The following is a 15934-nucleotide window of genomic DNA, read 5'->3' as shown; positions in this document are numbered from 1 at the left end:
TGTTTAGTTTTCTGCCACAAATCAGGAAAGTAGAAAACTGCATAATGTTCAGCCGTGGACAAGGAATATTTTTTTTTTTTTTTTTTTTTTTGTAAATGATATCCATAGCATTTAATGAATGAATAACAGAAAACAAAGCACATCTTTTTAGTGAACCATAGACATCCAGTCTGCATAGTTCTGCTTTTATAATATGAAAAGGAAATGGTAACAAATATCCAAGCTAATACCTTTCCTGTAGCCAAACTATGCCTCTTCAGGAACTATGCAATAGGATACAATATATCATCATTCATCATCTAAGATATTCAATACAACTTCACCCATATCACAAGGTCATTTCTTCCAATGGTCATTTTAAAAAACACAACTTTGTATTAAAAAAAAAAAAAAATGCTGATTTCAGACAAAAGTGTCTTATTGTAAGAGTCCTGAGGTTGTGGTGTCTTGGGGATGGATGCTCAGGTTCCTGCATTTCTCACTTCTGTCCCACAAGGACTTCTCAGAGAATCTTCAGAGAGTTATATTTACAGTTTCTTCTTCCTCTTCGTCAAGGTCAAAGAGATTTAAAGGTGCTCAGGAACTCACAAAAGCAGGATCCTTATTTATAATCTTCTCATTGCCAGAGCAAGTGTCAGCTGGTCTTTGATCCTGTAAACAGAAAGATCTCCCCATGCACTCATTAACAAGGGCTGGGAACTGCCGTTCGTCCTGGCCCTGTGCCTCTGTGAGTCAGAGAGAGCCCCAGGCTCAGCACCTACCACTGTGGTCCCTGGAGATACAAGCTCAAAGATAACTAGTCCAGAATGACATTACAAAACAACACTGAATTTCAGAGTTGAGTTTTTATTATTTATTATCCATAATTTTAAAGTTGCAGACTTTTCCCCCAACACATTTTGAGGTTCCATCCAATTTTAAGAGGTGCCCTGGTTTTTCAAGATAAACAGCTGACTGTGGGTGATGCACAGGTTACATGCAGTGGATGCAGGACCAGATGGTCTGCTCTCTTTGCTTGCATGGGGGTAGAGGGAAGTAAAGACTGTGTTTGTAGAGAAAAGCCCTAAAAGTTAAAGCTCACGGTTCCCGGAGGAAAAAAGTAGGAAGCAATTCTCATTTGGGTGGGACAGCACACTATGAAAGTGATTGCATCAGGAACAGGATTTGTGCAAAATTTGTGCACAGAAAAAGAAGTGTCTTACTCTCCTCAAGAACAAAAGGAGGAAATACCATCACTCCTTCCTTTGGAGGTATTTTGTCAACATCAGATGGAATGTTGTACAAGTGCATGGATATACTCACAGGCACACATGCATAAACACATACAGGCATTTAAGATTGAAGTTGCTCCATATTCTTGACTAATCACAGTATCACACCACCTCCTACTCCACTCCATGAGAAAGATGGAACAGGAGGGAAGAAGGACAAGGATGAAGAAAATAATAGGGATCCCAACAAATAAATTGTCTCCAAAAATTACATCGTTTTGATACTTTATTTCTCTCTTCTTCAACATGAGTTTCCCTCATCTCACAAACTTAAGAGAAGTATGACCCTTTCAGCACCCTCTGTTCTGCAATAAGCATCAAAGTGTTTTCTTTTTCACTTGCCTTAGCACTGCCCTTTACTGGCAGTCCAGAGGCTTATTACATTTCTTATATCTGAAAAATGTTTAAGGCCTTTTGACATCCTTGCCAAAAAAAATTTCAACTGATTAGTCATCTCATGTTTTTGTATCATGGCCATTAGTCAAAGCTTTTGCTAATTTGCTAAATGGGCCAAAATGGATATACATATTCATCCCACTGATAACAATGATGTATTGAGAGGAGTGCACATTGCAGATGCCACACTGAATCATTCCTATCAACCAAAACACAGGTGGTGGCATTGCCCAGAAAACACATTACTCATTTAGAGGTGACTTGGACTCTAATGCCCACTTCCCAAGCTGTTTTAATATTCACACCTAATCAGAGGTTTCCTAAGCTGTTTACATGTTCAGTCCTAAGAGGGAAGCCAAGTTTCCCTACAGTTCACACGTTACAAGTCACATGGGAATCCTCTTGCTTGCCTTTTCTTTGGGTTCATGCTTGTTTCATCTGGATTATCAGCAGTATTTCTGCAATAGGAAGGATGGAGTGTGACCCCATACCTGTCTAGGGAAAAGACTGGGAAATGGGAGGGGTCTGTCCTCAGGATGTGGAGGAAACTGAATCAGATCTTCCACTTCCCAGGGAAGTGCTTTGCCCCAGGTCTTCAGAACAACATGGCCACTGCCTTTCCCTCTTCCCTTGAAGACCTGAGAGTGCTCAAACTACTTCTAGCAAATCAAGCCCTTACAGATAAAAACCCTGAACTGATTTAACCACAAACTGAGGCCCTATCATCTGTTGTAATACCACTAAAGGTATCCAAATAACTTTTGAGTCTAAGGTAAGTGTTGGAGCACCTACACAGCCCAGGCATGCTTTACATGAACTGTCTAGGGAACTCTAGTTTCTTAAACTGGGCTAATAAAGAAACATTAGTTCCTGAATTGTGAGTCTGCCATTCATTTCTCTCTGACTTGTGCTGTGCAAAAGGATGAACCTAAGCATATATTGGAATCCAGACCCAGAAATGGCTTTAAGGTAACTCTTTGGGAATGCTAGAAGAGAAGGTTGGAAATGGTGAGCAAAATGCATCTGCAATAGGAAACTTAACATACGAGCTTATTTTTCATGGATCACAGCTAGGGTGAGAGCCACGGGGTGCTCCAGCCTTGCTGTGGGAGTCAGTGAAGAGGCAGTGTCTCCATTAATGCTAATAGCTAGTTCACTTTCACAGAAAGCTACAAGCAGCCACAAAGTCAACTATCTTGTGATAATTTTCCAGAATGTCTGTAATTTAGTACTTGCCTCAAATTAAATACAGATTGCTAATACAGACACTTGCTAATACAGATTTCTGTGCTTATATTCCTTCCCAATTTCTAAAGGCACATTATAACAGTTTCTCTAACAAAATATTTTTATCAGGAAGCCACACATTTCCACCAGTTTCTAGGTAGGGTAATGTAATTGCACTGATACCAAATCTGAGGTAAAGAAGTTAAGACTACAGAGCTTTAGTTACTGATGCTAACATTCCTTTCTTACCTCCTTCCAAATTTTAACCTGAGATTAAAAGCCAAGATTGGATAGAAGTTCAGAATGTCCTGGCTCTCTCCTTAATCTGGGTCTTCTTAACATTCTGAATTAGAAAATATTTTCATGTGGGATCTTCACTTTCCTTTCTGTAAAATAAAAATTATGTCCCTAAAGCTAAGTAAAAAATATCCCTTTTTTCTTCACTGCATTATGTTAAATTATGGAAGGCAACTTTTTTCTTGACAAGAAAGTTGTTTGGTTTGTTTGGTTTTGGTTTGTTGGTTTTTTGGTTGTTTTTTTAATTGCAGCTCAGTAGAGCTGCTGAAGAGGTAGTGCATAGTATAAAGTGCATGGGACAACGAGAAGGATAAAAATCTGGAAGCCAGTCTAGCTTCCATTAGCAGTTTCAACTGAAAAAAAAACCCTTCTCAGATATTTTTCAATTTCATTAGATCACATTTTATCTTGGAAATTATTCTTCAGATCGTTTCAGTCCATTCCTAATCAGAACAAAGGAGTTAATGAGTAATTTCTCAATTGTTCTTCAAAAAGATCTGTAAATCTATCAGACAATAAATTTAGAATTCCATTAAAAATTAAATAGTTTCTTCTTTTTTGACTGCTTAACAAATACTCTACTAGAGATCTTTCTAATCTTTTAATGACTCAGTGCTTGAAGAACATTGTATTTCATAACAAGAAGAAAATACAGTGTAGAGAAGTCTTGACTCATAGAGTTTTATCCTCTTCTGCATGGTAGTAAAACATGCCTTAATGTCTTAGACATGTAGACTTCCAAGATAGCATTCTAAAAGCAAAAGATTTTGCCTGTGTATCCTTGAAATCACGAGTTTTTGAATTAACTTAGAGAAGGACTGGAAAAAGAATGAAAATATTTAGATGTAATTTTGGGAAGACCATATATTTAGAGGTCCTTTAATTTCCATCAAGTCTTTTCTTTCCTATATCCTTGCCATGTAAAGTTCTGTTTAGGCCAACCACTACTAAAAATCTAGTTAATAGGTTGAACTATGTACTTTCTGTCGAATTTTTAATGTCTAAACTAGAATGCACTATTCCCAAAGAGCAATAGAAATGTCTACATCTTAAGGGCATTTTAATATTTGCATTTAGAAAGTATTCCTTTCTTCACAGCTGTTATCCAGCCAAAAAACAAGGCACAAGCACAGCCTGCAACTTGGAGGGGAAAGGAGCTATTTATTTCCATGCTACAATCCAAGGTGTTTTCAGAATTGTGGAATAAAGTTTCCTGTTTTTAGACTGTTATTAAAAGTGGACCATTGGGGAAGCAGCTTATTCCTAAAATTGTACTAACTTCAGAGTGGTCTTGATGGTCTCCCTAAATTAGGTCTGGTTTATGTCGCCATGGCCCAGTTTCTTTTATATTTTATGAAGCAACACAAAGTAACTCAATGCATGTTGATGTATGGATGCAGCCATACTGCTGATATGCAATACTGGGAACAACTTCAGGTTTGTGAAGTCTTTGGAATGATCAGTGAGACTGCAGGTGGCACTTGAGACAGAAGCAGGTGTCCAAAAATGTGTCTTCACCTTTTGTATTGCTCTGTCATGCCAAGAAAGCAACATTTCTTGACATACGCCTTACTGCAGCACAACTTTCAGTAGACTATTGGCAAGCTCTTGGAAGCCAAAAATTCTATGATATAGTCTTCATTGATAGCCCTTCAATTTCCTGATAGTCTTTTAGGTGCTTATATGAAGCAGCTTTCTCGAAATACATCTCAGTAAATTGAAGGATTTCTGAAAACTTAGAATGCACAAGTTCTTTTGAAATTAACTCAAGACAAATTTGAATGTGTTGCCTTATTGCAGTGTTTTAAGCAAATTTTTTTCTGCAGGCAAGTATACAGCTTGAAAGAATCCTAAATCATTTAAGTGATATTTAGCCTCATAGTCTGATGTCTTCAAATGTAACACAGAGTTACTACAGCCCTTTCCACATTGTTTATAGGAACATTTTGTTACCCTGTATTATAGAAGTGCCCTGGGCTGAAGTTTCGTGCTGGTGGTGAAAAATAAAATTTTGTTCTGTACTAAAACAGCCCACATATTTACAGGACTACACACTTCAGATTCTTTTCAGGTACTATGCAATTTAGGGCTGAGTATAGCTCCAAATGGGAGTTAGTGAGCCTATTCCTGATGTTTTTCCACCTTGTTGCTTTATTTGTGGTAGCACATAGCTGCTGTCACCCTTGCAGGATGACATTCTTGCAGGCTCAGCACTACACCTGGACTACAACCCATCTTTCTTTATGTAACTTGTACCTGAAATAGATTTTGAATTCATATCACTTCAATAGTCCCCAAAATTCACATAACTTCAATTGTAGCATGTCTAATCATTAATAATGAACCTTACAGTAAATAAAATCTAACTCTTGTTTAGTAGATTAAATGACATAAATTATTTTGAATAATGATTATGTTTAAATTTCACTAGACCCAGGGGAATCTATGCTCTGTTAGATGTACTGGTGAATTAGTTTGATTCCTTTGTTTGAGACACTCTCTTTATGTAGAAACCTTTCACAGAAATGTGTTTATTCACTAGGTCAAGATTTATTTGAAATGTATTTTAAGACCAAACAGGGACTGATAATAGGATGTAGTATTTTTGAAAATACAGTCCAATGAAAAATGTTTTGGAAAGATCTTGGCTTGTCTCTTCTACTCCTCAGGATGTGTGAATTCATTCATAATTCAAGTTTTACCTTTCCTGAAGGATTTTTTAACATTTACAGAATTAGTAAAATTACTCGATGGCGAAAAGCTGCAGAGCAAAAACTCACCAAATCACAGCGTTTTCAACTATTTTTCATACCGTGTTCCTTCATTCTGTTAATACCCAGTATCCTGTGAACATCTGGAGACAGTGCTGTCCCTGCAGATTCACTTGTCCTGTTTTCTCTACTAACTCGTGCAAGCTTAGCACACTTTTTTCTCCCTGAGTAACAAAGGCTGTCCTTCAATTGACAGATCCAGAATCAGAGTGCAGACTGGGACCCTAAAATGGATGATCAAAACATGACGTTCAGAATTTCTCACTACTTTTCTTGAGAAAAATACATAAAGGTTACATGCATAAACATTGAAATATACATTGGTCAGAGAAGAGTTTACTGTAGCAATGTCTGTATTTAAGAAAAGTGCAAAACCCTGAAAAGTTTGGTATATTGCACAAGAAAAACTTCACAAATTCATCATTAAAACTAATTAATGAGGAGATTACTGATTGAACAGCTGCTCTGTTTTAGCTGCCATCAGACAAAACAATTCTACAGTTACCTGTATAAATTACAATTATATTCTTGTCCACTTTCAAGCACATATTTGCTAATCACATGAATTGATTAAGAACTCTGTCTAATCTGTAACACCACGCAAGATTTTATGGTAAGTATTGGGAAAAATATATTTCTACACATTTATTATTAATCATCATTAATACAATACAGATTTTAATTTTAATAATACTGTTTGCTTATTATTAATATTATTATTAATATTATTATTATTGTTGTTATTATTATTACTGTTTTTATTTTTATTTACTGTTATTATTATTACTATTATTATTACTGTTGTCATTATCAAGCGTAATTATGTTCTGAAAATGCCATCTTAATGGTTTCTCATCCAACTTGCAGTAAAAATAGGCTCTTGCTTCTGGACTGATTCTTAAAATGCAAAAACAATTATGTTGCTAGGAAAAAAAAGTAAAAAAAAAACACTTTAAACATGGTGTCATTAATAATACTAATACCATAATACATTTTTATAAGAAAAATAATGTCTTTTTTCTTCTTATTTTATCAACCTGTAGTTTTATAATAATAGTCTACACATCACATATTCTGAGGAAATGATAGAACTTCCTGTTCTTTCACATCTGGAACATTAGTAAGCTCAATCTCCAAAAAAATAGAGTCTAAATAATTTACCACCTTGTTTATTTCAAAGAGCTCCTTCCAGAATTAAAGGAAATCTATTTGCATGTTTCTAAAGGCATTGTTCCTTCAGTCTGTGATGTTCATCAGTCAGGTTTGCTGCTTTTGTTTTTGCAATCTAAATAAATATAGTTCAATGGCTTGGAACTCCATGGTTATCCCAGCGGATTCCTCTATATCTATTGTGTAAGGCAAAACCAGGGGAAGCAAACGATGACTAATTTTATGAACACAAGATGATAGAAACAAGTGGAAACCTCTATATTCTGCTACAATCTGCCACTTTTTTACACTTTTGTAAAGCGTAATGATCCAATAGCTCCTGAATCTCTCCTAGATAAGTTTGTATTTTCCATTTTCACTGATCATTTCTAAAATTTTCTTTCACTAATTAATTTATTGGGGTATTGCTAGAAATTTGATAAAATACCACTCATTTACTTGTGGTATTTGCCTACAGGCATTCACCTAAAAGTAACTCCTGAGTGTAAACTGACACCTAGCTTGCAATAAGTAGCTCACAAAATCATGGCCTAAATAAGAAACAAATGTTGAGGTAAGGGAGAACAGCCACCGAGAAACACAGGTTAAGAAGTGAAAGCCAGTGGAAATGTAACACAATACACTGACAGAAGGTGTTATAATTCAAATGGGTTACATCATTTTCTGATATACTCTAAGTTTTAAAAATATTTGCAAAATCGGAAGAGTTCTGCAAAGCAACTACGTCTTAACTAAAGTAACCTGTACCAATTTCTGCATAGTCTTTACTTGTTCATGGTTTTCACAGTAAAGCAAACATTTAAGAAAGTTAGTCCCTTGAGCAGGGAATGAGGTTTACCATTTGGTGGAAAATCATATAAAATGTGTTTAATACTGTAAACACGGAAGAACTTCAAAGTCTCCTGTTATTTCCCATGAATCAGGATGTTCCTGCATATCCTAATAAAACAGTATTAAAATTCCTTTATACTTGCTGGAAGCAAAATATAGAAAAAAAAACATAATTTGGATGATGCAACGTGGATTGTGACCCAACCCCCTACCTGCTCTATCATTGAAATCAAGCTGTCTGTGGGCAGGATCACACCATACACACTGCAAAACTGAGCCTAGGGCTAGGCAGGCAAAACCATGAAAGACAACACAAAACTGAAACCAGCCATACAGCAGCTGAGTTTTATTCTGAGTCTGTTCCTTACCGCATCTACGGTAAGGAGAGAGAAATTAGTTCCTCAGGGCCTTATAGCCTAACTATAAAACACACACCTAAAATAACCAGCCAAATCTCCTTCTGAAGAGACCCTCTTTCTGGTAACTGTAGAAGTACTAACTTAGGTTAAATGTCTAGATTATAGAATTTCCACTTTTACAACAGGCAAATTTGGAAGAGATAAATATTGAATTACTATGTTTTATTATTGAATTGGAGATTATCACAATTTTACCCAATCTTTTTGTTTGCAGTGGCTGTGTCTATTAAATATGTAGCTGCTGCTACCAAGAGAATCTCAGAGTTCCACAATACCAGTGAAAACTAAATTCTTTAGGGATTTCCAGATGATATCTGGAGTTCATTGCCATCCTGAAAACCACATGTAGAAGAAAATGTTCACAGACCCCTTGGGAACGCCTTCTCACAATGATGCCTAATGCAGTATTTGTAGTTCGTGGGAACTTTTTATTTAGAATTAATATATGAAATGTGGTAGCATAGAGCCCCTTTGATCATCATGCATTAAAAGTCACCATCAGAATAGACACAGACATCAGAGTGTTTCAGCTGATAGGGGAAAGGTTTGAAAGACAAAAGGCAAAGTCTGAATTGTCCTTAAAGTTGTGAAGAGCATCAATGTACAGTGAATGAGAAGGGTGGAACCATTTCCTCGAATAAATTAATTATTTAGCCCCTGAACTTTGGACACTTAAGAGCACAAAAGTGGCAGCAGAAATAGTTAGGATGGGAAGTGATTAAGTCATGAACAATGAGAGGTTGGAAAGTACTGCAACATGCTATTGGGAAATAATGATTACAGCACTGAACTGCCAGATGTGTTTTCTACTGACTGAAGTGGGACCCAGGATTTCTTCGTTGAGATGCAAGACATTGATAAAAATGTAGTATTTGTCTCAACCACTGAACAAAATCTAAATAAAATGTTGTTGGCCACTCACCTTCTTGGTGGAGACATTTGCACTATAGGTGCTCATGGAAAGCAGCTCATTGGTGCTGGATCAATCAACAGCCCACGTTCCCCCAATAATTTTCCTTATGCATAGTGAAGTGTTGTCCAAATGGTAAACACAAAACAGGATAGTGTGCCTTAGCAACATGTTTCAAGAAGAAGAAACACACTGAAACCTCACTGTTAAATCAGAACAATATTATTAGAAAAAAAGAGACCCACTCAAGGGAACCTTTCTCAAGACTGAATCTTATGCAATCCAAAACTTGGAAAGAGGTTTTGACTGAGCAATCTACTGACCTTTCTGAGACATGCTCTTGTCAAATTCTTGTGTGCCAAAGGTACTGGAGCTGATTTACTGTGAAGCAAGGCAATCTCTGCTCAAGAGACACACAAATTTAGTGAAAAATAATAATTTTCTATTTTTACAGGACCTTAGGGAAGTTACACAGGCATCTCACATTGAATAACCCCAAGGCTGTCTCCTAGAGAACAATTAAAAATGTTCCACAGATACAAATTATCATTACAGGTGCTATAACATTGCCAGTGTTCAACCAGTGAACATGTTCTAGGCAAAATGTTAAATTAAACGTGCACTTATAGGGAATGTTGGGTCTGGAGAGGTATCCATGTCATAGTTCTCCAGCTGCTCCAAAAGTCATTTCATGAAAAGAGACACACACTCTACAATAAAGGCACTGGATATATCTTGCTCTTTTCTCCTGTAAATGGAATTTACATTTCATTTTTTCACTAGAAGACAATTTTTAAATCACTGTTCATACTCTAGAATTCATCAGTTCAATATTTTACTTTAATGTCGTAATCTCAATAAAAATATTCTTAGATATGACTACATGCATTCTTAGGGAGTATCATGTATACCACCACTTGAAAAATGCTTTCTTGTTATTCAGGTGTCTCTAAATAAAAACTTTGCTGGATAAAAGCAGGTAATTTAGAATAGATAGCACCACTTAAGCACAGTCATGGCTCTTATGGTAAATCCAGATAGTTCCATCACAGGACATTTCATGAAGCCATGCACTTTTTCTTCTGAACTTTAACATGAGCATTTTACATTAAATTAACAGGGAATAGTCCCTGGCTTCATTTCAATACAAGAACTGTAGTTCAAACCATTCCTCTTGCTTCCTTCTAGACGGGATGGAAATATCTTCACTGTCTGCACAGCATTGCCTCCCACACAGAGTCCTGTTGAGTCCAGCTCATGAGGGTTATGTCTCATCCATGGGAGCCAGAAGAGCTTTTAAGCTGCAGGATCCACACACCCAGTCCCCACTGGAGAGGATGCTGTGGCTGCCCTGTCCCTCCCATCACAATGCTGCTCCCATGGGAAAGCAGCCTACCTAAGCTGGCTAGACAGGGGTTGCAGCACATTCCTGAGAGATCCAAGATATAAAACATATAAACAGAATATAAGGGCAGTGTAGCCCTTATTCTATTCTCAGTTACCCAGACATTAAACAACACCCGGACTTGTATTGTGTAGGGATTGTATCTTGATGGGTAGAAGAACAAAGAAATGTGTCAAAACATACAGGAATACTTCTCCTGACATGTTCACATTTTTCAGAGTGTTAATTAGATAAGCTCAGGTGGGTTTCACAGATTGTTTACCTTTGAGGTTTTCATTGGCTTAATATTCCATAAACCCAGCTACACATCTATTCATTCATAGATTTTTTTTTTAATGGATGCGCTTTGTTTCAAGTACAGATGTTAGTATAATAAAATACTAACAGATCTCTCAGTATGAATAAACAGGAATCAGTGTTTATTCATGATACAGAGAACTGTGTAGGGAATTCTCCTCTTTAAAATGGTAAACTAAGCCAAATTTAATTACAGCTTGAAAGCCAAAGGGAAGTATGTTACTATCTTATCCTGCAGGACACAAGGTAATTTTAAAAAACAGTGGCATGCCAGTGATAAAGTAAACAGAAATACAAAATCAGACTAGGCACTAGTATTTGGCATGCTTCATACCTACAGAAATCCATTTCCATTTCCAATATTGGCTACTTAAAAAAAAATAGGTTACTTTTTAAAAGCTGTCCCAAAACACACTTCATGTTTCTCCACTTTATAAAACTGGGGAAAAAAATGAAACACATATAATATACTTTTTTGCTGCGAGACAACAAAGTTCTAGATTGATGTTCTGCAATGAAACAGAGGGAAAGCCCTTGTAAAGACAATTATGTTTTCTTCCTTTTAACAAGGAATTAGGAACAATAAGCTTTCACTTTTTCCTTGCATGGTGACAAAAGGCTGTAAACAAGATACTAAGAAACTGGCCAAGAGGAAATCTTGGCACCCAGGTGTAAAAGCCATAGTACTGACAATTCTGCTGGTTCTGTGAAAGGCAGCATTTTGAACAGCATATTTGGTTTACTTCATATTTTTAATTATCATTGTTCCTAAAGATGTTTCAAGTAGGACTGGGCATAGTTTGTCTCCCTTGTTTTTAGCAGGAAAACAAATTCCCAGTCTAAGAAAATCCTCCTGTTAAATTTTTAAACAAAAAAAAGTACAGTAAGCTGCCTCTGTAAGTTAAAATAATATAATAATGATGCACAGTATTATTAGAATACTTGTGGTATCTAGCTTCTCCTATTCATTTATTCTCATCCAAAAAAACTATTATATGGTTTAGCTGAGCTGGTATATATCCAGCTAAAATATCCATAATTTGCAAAGTAGATAGCCTTGCAGTCAGTATATATTAATAGTTCCAAGAATTAGAACAGTCTGCAGTGCTGTATACCTTTGTACAATGCCGTTGTGGTTAGCAGAACCACTCTATAAATAAGCTGTGGATTCTGTGTTCTTGGCTTTTTCAGCCTCAGGCTGGAAATTAAAGCCTGAAAATCACAGGGAAATAACCAGCCAACATAAGGGAAGAAGAGGATATTTTGGTTTTTACTGGCACACAAGACAAATAATCTTGTTGTTACCACCTCGCTGAAAATTTTAAAAAGACCTAGTTTTACCAAAAATATATGAGATGAGGGTTTTTCACCCAAAATGGCTCAGCCAAATAAAAACAGCTGGAGTAACAAGAAACCAATATCCAAGATGCCTATGAGTAAAATCTATCAAATCACAGATAAAAAAACTTTAGGTGTGAATGGTGTCACACAACCACACGAAAAAAATAAAAAACATTTTTAAAATTCCACAAAATGACAAACAAACATTCCACAAAATGACACTTTAACCCCACCAGTAAAAATAAGGGATCTCTTAAATCAGTGCAGAGGAACCAGGAACCACAACAGCCACCCCTGTATCTGCCACTCTGATTTCCTGGCAGTGGCTGAATATTTCTTTTTAAGTCTTCAGAGTTAATCCTAATTAATAACCATGCTGCAAGTCAGCACTTGGCCAGCTCCTATCAAACAATACTTACATCTCTCTTATCTGGTCACAAATTATCTTTATTTATCTATTGGCATACCCAAAACAATTGCATGCCTGTCACAAAAGTGTGCAGTGCATTGCTTGAGTCATAAAAGGGCTTCTATTATGGTTGCAAAGTTGAGCTGGTAGATGGGATCCATAGACAGAGGGACTGCCTTTCCTGAATGAATGGACTGACTTCTCAATTTTGATTTCTGATCTGTGAATGCAATTGAAATGCTTAACCAACCATCCACCCAGACAGATGTTACCATAATTGTTATCTAACCTGAGCTCTACAGCCAGAGCTCTTTAAAAACCACCAGTATCCCTTAGCAGTGAGAACGGCTAGTAGCAAGGGAACTGGACTTTGATAGACCACTAATTCCAAAGTCCATCTACTAGACTATTAACCTAGGTGGGCACACCTAGGCACATTTTGATGGAAAAAGTGCTAAATGCTTTTTTCCTTTCCCCTACTGTCCACAGCCAGAATTCAGTGATGGATGTTTCTTGTAATGCAGGACTTCACTGCTGCCCTGTGCCCAGAAACCACCTGGGCTTGAGTTTCTGCTTTAGTTACCACATGTCTCCCTGGTTCTCCACTCAAACTGTAAAGAGGTGCTGCACACAGGTACTCAGTGGCCTTAATTGATATGCTGGCAGAACTGACAGCCTGCTCTGAAAGTCAGTGTGAATGTAAGGAACGTTAAACACTGATTTTAACAGCATATTTTCACTCTTTGACTGTTAACAGAGGAACAAATATTGCTTCAGTAATTAACCTCAATTACTGCATTATACAACTAATAAACCACAACTTCTTTCACAAAAAACCCTTTATCCTATGGATTTCTACTTCAGTATCTTCTAAAATGCTCCTCACAGAAAAATCAGACCAAATAAGTCTGTCCACATAGCAAAGAATAGGGATAGGTGCTAGCAGCCTTTCAACCTCTCCATTCCTCAGGTTTTCAAAAGAATTAGCCACCCTGATTTCCACCTGCAAAAGGTCGGCCCCAGAATGCAAACAATTTTTGTGCTGAATGTCTCTCTTTTCTTTTCCTGAACTTGAGCTGACATGAAGTATTTGGCTTAGTTATGTGCAGAGTCCAAAGGCCAAGCCCCCTTCTCTCTGCCAAGCACGCTGAGATAAAAACTCAGATAAGATTCATAGTTCTTGTAACTTCTGTACCTGGGAAACATAAAACTTGGGCAGCACTCAACTTCTTTTGGACTGTGTGTGTAAGAGCCACTGGAGACAGCGTACACAAATGGCAACACTCCTCTCCATCGAGACTGTGTTCTACAAACTCCTGCTGTAGAGGGTTTTTGTGGAGATTTGTGTAATGTTTAAAGAGAAAAAGCAACACTGCTTTGATATGAGACTTTTTCCTTTCCTTTCTTTCATTCTTACACATTCTCTACCACTCCAGCTTGAGCTGTGCTGCTTACCTTCTTTTGCTATACTGTCAGCTTTCTTGCAGCCATCAAGACTTGGATGCCCAGAGCACAGATGCTGCCAGGGCTGATAAGAGAGAGTGAGTCTGTCAGTGGGAAGAATGGCACAGCCAGCACTGTACTCTTCTAATTCTTTATTTGTTAGTCACATTTGCAAATGTTACAGGGACAATAACTTTGCAACATCTTCAAACATTGCACACAGAAAAGGCATGTGGCACTTCTCAGCAAACCAGGAATGTTTGGGCACTGTTACCCACTGCCCAACTGGCTTGTACACAGCACTTGCTAAGCAGCAAATTATTTTGGCTATTAAGGACATACTTATTACAAAAACATGCTTTTGTTAATCATGTCAGGCTTCAGCTCTGTTACTGAATTTTTCTTTAGTTTTTTGCCCACCGCCCACTCCTTGGTGAGCTCTGGGTAAATGCTCTCATTGTCTATTGTTAATCATTCTTGCCTACATGATGACAGCTGGTGTTTGATCAGTGTCTGAACAAAACCACCTTTTCTGGATGGATCATGAAATGGGATGGAATTTATGAGGCATCTTTCTCCATATTACATTGCCCTCAGCTATGTTCTGTCTGAGGCACTCTGTACTACTGTGTAAACACATTCTCTTTCATGTCACAGTGATCTGGAAATAATGTCTCTGAGTGGAACAAAATGGAAAGAAAAGACATTTTCTCACAGGCCTGCCTCAAAATGGTATTTGTAAAATTATCAGAATAATACCATGTACAACAGGCAAAAGTGAATTCCTTTTCCTTCTGACACCTAATTAGAGAGACAGACTGCACAGCACAGCCCTGGTTCTGCAACTGTATTCTTATTTATTTTTTAAAGATCCCTCCTTGTCAGCCTATCACAAGAGGTCTTCTGATGCAGACTGCGCATTCTCAAATGAAATACATCCCAGTCAATGTGCAGAATTCCTGGCCCTAGGATTGCCGTGCTATTTCTACTTGAAACAGTTCTCAGCAGACTTGTGCTTTATCCTGTGCACTCGTGGGCAGTAATGGACTCCTCCATGCCCGTTTACACATCAGCTTTCCTTTCAGCGTTAACAATCATCACAGGAAACAACTCAGCACTGAAAGCACTCATCTGCTTCCTATCAATGGGATAGGAAGAAGGCTATCAATAGGCACGCAGCAAGCTAGGAAAAGAGTGATGGTTTTTTTGACCCTGCCCATGCCATTGACCTGATCAACTTCAAATCAAGGACTGGGCAAAATATATCTCTACTGGAGCAAGGGAAAAAGCACTTAACATCCTGGTATACTGCTTTTTCATGAGACTTCGTGGTGATCCCTGAGTCTGTACTTTATTTTCAAACTCACTGAGAAAATGCAAGTTACATCCACCTCATTATATGCAACAGGCAGATTGTATTTAAAACAGCTTTTGCACTTCTCATAGCTTTTCCTACCAAATATGCTGAACAGTGCTTTTCCTTATTACACATCAGTTCAAGAAGCAAAGGGTATACCAGGGAAGCAAACTAAGTGGTTGAAAAGATTTAAATTACTGTTCCTGAGAATTTGGATACTCATACAATGTCACCAAGATGTGGACTATAAAATTATTTTGAGAGAAAAGGAGAGTCTATCAAAAAGTTTTGAATTTTCATGATACAGCTGGAAGTGATGTGTACAGTATTGTGCAGTACATGCTAACCAGATTTTCAATGGTACACTGGGCACTTATAAAGGCAAATGAG

Source organism: Sylvia atricapilla, chromosome 5 (genome assembly GCF_009819655.1).
Source record: "Sylvia atricapilla isolate bSylAtr1 chromosome 5, bSylAtr1.pri, whole genome shotgun sequence".
Lineage (NCBI taxonomy): Eukaryota > Metazoa > Chordata > Aves > Passeriformes > Sylviidae > Sylvia > Sylvia atricapilla.
Note: the sequence above shows the minus strand (reverse complement) of the source record.